The sequence below is a fragment of the Triticum dicoccoides genome, chromosome 7A (assembly GCF_002162155.2).
Source record: "Triticum dicoccoides isolate Atlit2015 ecotype Zavitan chromosome 7A, WEW_v2.0, whole genome shotgun sequence".
NCBI lineage: Eukaryota > Viridiplantae > Streptophyta > Magnoliopsida > Poales > Poaceae > Triticum > Triticum dicoccoides.
Genome location: NC_041392.1, coordinates 156,850,259 through 156,858,039, shown reverse-complemented (window position 1 = coordinate 156,858,039; position 7,781 = coordinate 156,850,259).

Genomic DNA, 7,781 nt, shown 5'->3' with positions numbered 1-7,781 from the left:
GCTCCGTATCGTAAAACGCGATGAATCCTTCTCTTTGATTTTTTTCTCCTCGAAAGTGAATATATGGAGTTGGGTTTGAGGTCGGTGGAGCCTTAGGGGGCCCATGAGGCAGGGGGCGCGCCCTGCACCCTCGTGGACAGGGTGTGGGCCCCCTGATGCTGATTCTTTCGCCAGTATTTTTCATTAATTCCAAAATGTGTCTCTGTGGATTTTTAGGTCATTCTGAGAACTTTTATTTCTGCACAAAAATAACACCATGGCAGTTCTGCTGAAAACAACGCCAGTCCGGGTTAGTTCCATTCAAATCATGCAAGTTAGAGTCCAAAACAAGGGCAAAAGTGTTTGGAAAAGTAGATACGTTGGAGACGTATCAACTCCCCCAAGCTTAAACCTTTGCTTGTCCTCAAGCATTTCAGTTGACAAACTGAAAGTCATAAAGAAAAACTTTTACAAACTCTGTTTGATCTTATTGTTGCAAATATGTAAAGCCAGCATTCAAGTTTTCAGCAAAGATTATGAACTAACCATATTCACAATAACATTTAGGTCTCATGTTTACTCATATCAATGGCATAATCAACTAGCGAGCAATAATAATAAATCTCGGATGACAACACTTTCTCAAAACAATCATAACATGATATAAAAAGATGGTATCTCGCTAGCCCTTTCTGAGACCGCAAAACATTAATGCGGAGCACCCCTAAAGATCAAGGACAGACTAGACATTGTAATTCATGGTAAAAGAGATCCAGTCACAGGCATACTCAATGTAAATTAATAGCAATGCATGCGAATGATAGCGGTGCTCTCCAACTGGTGCTTTTTAATAAGAGGATGATGACTCAACATAAAATTAAATAGATAGGCCCTTCGCAGAGGGAATCATGGATTTGCAGAGGTGCCAGAGCTCGAGTTTTGAAACAAAGATAAATAATGTTTTGAGTGGCATACTTCCATTATCAAAATAACAACCAAGAGATCTCGATATCTTCCATGCTACACACATTATAGGCGGTTCCCAAACAGAATGGTAAAGTTTATACTCCCCCACCACCAACAAACATCAATCCATGGCTTGTCCGAAACAACGGGTGCCGTCCAACTAACAACAATCCTGGGGGAGTTTTGTTTGCAATTATTTTGATTTGATTTGAGCATGGGACTGGGCATCCCGGTTACCGGCCATTTTCTCGTGAGTGATGAGCGAAGTCCACTCATCGTGAGAATAAACCACCTAGCATGGAAGATATAGAGATCCCTAGTTGATACATGAGCTATTCGAGCATACAAAACGGAATTTCATTTGAAGGTTTAGAGTTTGGCGCATACAAATTTACTTGGAATGACATGTAAATACCGCATATAGGAAGGTATGGTGGACTCATATGGAATAACTTTGGGGTTTATGGAAGTGGATGCCCAAGTAGTATTCCTACTTAGTACAAGTGAAGGTTAGAAAGAGACTGGGAAGCGACCAACTAGAGAGCAACAACAGTCATGAATATGCATTAATATTAATCAACAATGAGTGCAAGCATGAGTAGGATATAAATCACCGTGAACATAAATATCGTGGAGGCTATGTTGATTTTGTTTTAACTACATGCATGAACATGTGCCAAGTCAAGCCACTCGAATCGTTCAAAGGAGGATACCACCCTATCATACCACATCACAACCATTTTAATAGCATGTTGGCACGCAAGGTAAACCATTATAAACTCCTAGCTAATTAAGCATGGCTTGGGCAACTATAATCTCTAATTGTCATTGCAAACATGTTTCATTCATAATAGGCTGAATCAGGAATGATGAACTAATCATGTTTACAAAAACAAGATAGGTCGATTTCATACCATCTTCTCTCATCTCATTCAGTCCATCATATATCGTCATTATTGCCTTTCACTCGCACGACCGAACGGTGTGGATAATAATAATAGTGCACGTGCATTGGACTAAGCTGGAATCTTCAAGCATTTTATATAAGGGAGCAGACAAGGTAATATGGGCTCTTGGTTAAATCAACAATAATGCATATGAGAGCCACTCAACATTTTCATCATGGTCTTCTCCTCTCGGCTCCCAAAGAATAAGAAAAGAAATAAAACTATTTACACGAGAAAGTTCCCAACAAGCAAAAGAAGAACGAGAAATCTTTTTTGGTTTTCTTCTAATTACTACTACTACAGGCATGGAAAGTAAACTAGCTAAAAGCTACAACTAATTGTTTTGGTTTTTCTTAAGGTTTTTCAAACACGCAAGAAGAAGGCTTAGAAAAGAAAATAATCTAGCATGGATAGTACAATGAAAAAGTATGAGCACCGACAACTAGAATGAGTGTGTGAACATGAATGTAATGTCAGTGAGCAATACGTACTCCCCCAAGATTAGGATTTTGGCCTAAGTTGGTCTATGCCCACGGATCGAAGCTACTCTCTCCGGTGTACCGAGGAGGGTTCTCAGGGTGCCACTGGTTGGCGATCTCCTCCGGATCCCACTGATAAACAGACTGTCGATAAAGGTCAAGTGGTGGCTCAGGCTCAGGCTCTGGGACTTGTGTCAGCCTCTAGTATGCATAAATGGCCTCGGGTAAGACGAGGTACGTGCCTGAAAGTATGTTAAACAAAGAGGGTGCAGGCAAGGTAATAGTCTCACATTGAGTTTTATCAAATATCAAAATATACTTAAGCATCTTATTCTTATTTTTAACAATAAATTCATGTGCTACCATACTCTTATAATCTAGAAAAATAGGGGGCAACAACTTTTCCTCTTTCTCATAATGCCTAATAGGTACCTCAAAGTGTTTAGCAAGGCATGAAGCAAAGATGCCTCCGAAGATGGGGCCCTTTGTACGGTTCAGACTTAATCGTTTAGCAACAATAGCGCCTAAGCTGGAAGTTGTATCACGAAACAAAGCATGGCGCAAAATGACAAGATCAGGAGCACTAAGATTTCCACTGTTCCCGCGACCAATTAAGCATCTACTAGCAAACATCGCAAAGTAACGTAGAACAGAAAAATGTATACTAGTAATTCTTGCATCGGAAACTTCCCTCGTTTCCCCTACAGCAATTCTATCAATAAATCCATCCATATCACTATGATGTGGTTCCTCGAAGCTGCCCACAAAGGGTATCTTGCAGACCCGACAAAAATCATGGAGTGATATCTCCTTAACCTCATCATATAAGTGAAACTCCATTAAAGGTGGTGATTTCTTAGCATGGAAATAAAAAATTTGCATGAAAATATTAGTGAGTAGGAGATACTGTTCGCGTTGGTCGTGGAGGAAGTCGGTGAGGCTTGCATTCTCAGCCAAGTAATAAAAGTCATTGTAAATTCTGGCGGCTCTCAAGAATGCATCACAAGGCCATTCACATGGCCGAACCTCCGCAATGCGAGGAAGATTGTATTTGGTCTTTTTATTCTCCTCATTCTGCTTGTCCTTTGAGCTTCGTCTCGAAGAGCCCCTCAACAATCTCTTCATCATTTTCTTTCTCTAAAAAAATTCTAAAATTTTTTAGTGACTCAAAATAAAAGTGAATCAAACTCAACGAGATTGATAGCAACTACTCCCACGGGTGCCTGGAGGCTATATCATGCATTAGAACTACTTTAGACCATATAAATTTGACATGCAAGCTCAAGAACAGGGTCACCTTAGCAGCAAAACTCTGCAATAAATAAATCACTAGAACAAAAACTAATTAGACCATTGGAGGAGTCACATACCGAAGAACAATCCCCCAAAACAGTTTTGTGAATGGAGCTTTGAGCAAAGAGATCGAAAATGGCAGCAAGATGAGCTAGAACACGGGTTTGAGCTATGGGAGGATTTTTTTCTCGAGGAATACGAAGTGAGTGGGTGCTGGAATAAGTGGAGGGGGTCCATGTGGGGCCCACGAGGCAGGGGCGTGCCCTGTGCCCTCATGGCCAAATGGTGGGCCCCCCTGGTGTGTTCTCAGGGCCAGGAATTCTTAAATATTCTACAAAAAATCATATTTCATTTTCAGGACATTTGAAGAACTTTTATTTTTGGGGTATTTTTATTGCAAGGATAATTCAGAAAGCAAACAGAAAATACTATTTTTGCTTTATTTAATATAAATAAAAGAAAGTAAAAGGAGGGTACAGAGAGTTGTGCTTTCTAACTTCATCCATCTCATGCTCATCAAAAGGAATCCACTAACAAGGTTGATCAAGTCTTGTTAACAAACTCTTTCTGAATAACATAAAACCGGAGAATTTTCGAATAACACTAGGTTACCTCAACGGGGATATGCATGTCCCCAACAATAAGAATATCATATTTCTTCTTGACAGTAGGAAGAGGGAGTTCAAAACCTCCAATAGTAATCGTTGAAATTTTTCCAATAGAATTGATACTGTGGACTTGAGGTTGTTTCCTTGGAAAGTTTACCGTATGCTCATTACCATTAACATGAAAAGTGACATTGCCTTTGTTGCAACCAATAACAGCCCTTGCAGTATTCAAAAAGGGTCTACCAAGGATAATCGCCATACTATCGTCCTCGGGAATATCAAGAATAACAAAGTTCGTTAAAATAGTAATGTTTGCAACCACAATAGGCGCATCCTCGCAGATACCGACAGGTATGGCAGTTGATTTATCGGCCATTTGCAAAGATATTTCAGTAGGTGTCAACTTATTCAAATCAAGTCTACGATATAAAGAGAGAGGCATAACACTAACACCGGCTCCAATATCACATAAAGCAGTTTTAATATAATTTCTTTTAATGGAGCAAGGTATAGTAGGTACTCCGGGATCTCCAAGTTTCGTTGGTATTCCACCCTTAAAAGTATAATTAGCAAGCATGGAGGAAATTTCAGCTTCCGGTATCTTTCTTTTATTAGTAATGATATCCTTCATATATTTAGCATAAGGATTTGTTTTGAGCACATCAGTTAATCGCATACGCAAAAAGATAGGCCTAATCATTTCAGCAAAGCGCTCAAAATCCTCATCATCCTTTTTCTTGGATGGTTTCGGAGGAAAAGGCATGGGTTTCTGAACCCAAGGTTCCCTTTCTTTACCATGTTTCCTAGCAACAAAGTCTCTTTTATCATAACGTTGATTCTTTGATTGTGGGTTATCAAGATCAACAGCAGGTTCAACTTCTACATCTTTATCATTACTAGGTTGAGCATCATCATGAACATCATCATTAATATTTTCATTAGGTTCATGTTCATTACCAGATTGTGCTTCAGCATCAGACATAGATATATCATTTGGATTATCAGGTGGTTCAGCAATAGGTTCACTAGAAGTTTGCACAGTTCTATCATTTTTCTCCTTCTTCTTTTTAGAAGAACTAGGAACATCAATATTATTTCTTTGAGAATCTTGCTCGATTCTCTTAGGGTGGCCTTCAGGATACAAAGGTTCCTGAGTCATTCTACCAGTTCTAGTAGCCACTCTAACAGCATAATCATTTTTCTTACTATTCAATTCATCAAGCACTTCTTTTTGAGCCTTAAGTACTTGTTCTACTTGAGTGGTAACCATAGAAGCATGTTTGCTAACAAGTTTAAGTTCACCTTTAATATTAGCCATATAATCACCCAAGCGTCTAATCATATAAGCATTTTCTTTTAATTGTCTACCAAAATAAGCATTGAAGTCGTCTTGCTTAAACATAAAGTTATCAAACTCATCCAAGCACCGACTAGATTTTAGTAGGAGGGACTTCAACTTTATCATATCTATAGAGAGAATTTACCTTTACTACCCGTGTCGGGATATCGGGATCAGGAGGTTCTTCAATAAATAAAGAATTAAGATCATATGTTTCTTCAACAGGCGGTATATTAAGACCATGCATTTCTTCAATAGGAGGTAAATTCTTAACGTCTTCAGCTGTAATACCTTTTTCTTTCATAGATTTCTTTGCCTCTTGCATATCTTCGGGACTGAGAAATAAGACGCCTCTCTTCTTCGGAGTTGGTTTAGGAATAGACTCTGTAATTGGAGCAGGAGCTGGCTCAGGAGGTGCCCAATTATTTTCATTTGTCAACATATTATTCAATAGGATTTCAGCTTCATCCAGTGTTCTTTCCCTGAAAAGAGAACCAGCACAACTATCCAGGTAATCTCTGGAAGCATCGGTTAGTCCATTATAAAAGATATCAAGTATTTCAGGTTTCTTAAGAGGATGATCAGGCAAAGCATTAAGTAACTTGAGAAGCCTCCCACAAGCTTGTGGGAGACTCTCTTCTTTAATTTGCATGAAGTTGTATATTTCCCTCAAAGCAGCTTGTTTCTTATGAGCAGGGAAGTATTTAGCACAGAAGTAATAAATCATATCCTGGGAACTACGCACACAACCAGGATCAAGAGAATTAAACCATATCTTAGCATCACCCTTTAATGAGAACGAAAATATTTTGAGTATACAAAAGTAACGCGATCTCTCATCATTAGTAAACAGGGCAGCTATATCATTTAATTTAGTAAGATGTGCCACAACAGTTTCAGATTCATAGCCATAAAACGGATCAGATTCAACCAAAGTAATTATATCAGGATCAACAGAGAATTCATAATCCTTATCAGGAACACAAAAAGGTGAAGTAGCAAAAGCAGGGTCAGGTCTCATTTTATCTCTAAGTGATTCTTTGTTTCATTTAATTAATAACCTCTTAAGCTCATATCTATCTTTGCAAGCTAAAATAGCGGCAGAAGATTCCATATCAAAAAGATAACCCTCAGGAATAACAGGCATATTTTCATCATCACTATCATCATCGTATTTAGATTCAATAATTTCTTTTTCTCTAGCCCTAGAAATTTGTTCATCAAGAAATTCACCAAGGGGCACAGTAGTATCAGGCATAGAAGCAGTTTCATCATAAGTATCATGCATAGCAGAAGTGGCATCATCAATAACATGCGACATATCAGAACGAATAGCAGAAGCAGGTGTAGGTGTCGCAAGCTTACTCATAACAGAAGGTGAATCAAGTGCAGAGCTAGACGGTAGTTCCTTACCTCCCCTCGTAGTTGAGGGATAGATCTTGGTTTTTGGATCTCTCAAGTTCTTCATAGTGTCTAGCAGATATAAGTCCCAAGTGACTCAAAGAATAGAGCTATGCTCCCCGGCAATGGCGCCAGAAATTTGTCTTGATAACCCACAAGTATAGGGGATCGCAACAGCTTCCGAGGGTAGAGTATTCAACCCAAATTTATTGATTCGACACAAGGGGAGCCAAAGAATATTCTCAAGTATTAGCAGCTGAGTTGTCAATTCAACCACACCTAGAAACTTAGTATCTGCAGCAAAGTGTTTAGTAGCAAAGTAATATGATAGTGGTTGTAGCGGCAACAAAGTAAAGACAGCAAAAGTAATGTTTTTGGTATTTTGTAGTGATTGTAACAGTAGCAGCGGGAAAGTAAATAAGCGAGAACCAGCATATAGAAAACTCGTAGGCACCGGATCAGTGATGGATAATTATCCCGGATGCGGTTCATCATGTAACAGTCATAACATAGGGTGACACATAACTAGCTCCAATTCATCAATGTAATGTAGGCATGTATTCCGTATATAGTCATACATGCTTATGGAAAAGAACTTGCATGACATCTTTTGTCCTACCCTCCCATGGCAGCGGGGTCCTATTGGAAACTAAGGGATATTAAGGCCTCCTTTTAATAGAGAACCGGAACAAAGCATTAGCACATAGTGAATACATGAACTCCTCAAACTATGGTCATCACCGGGAGTGGTCTCGATTATTGTCATTTC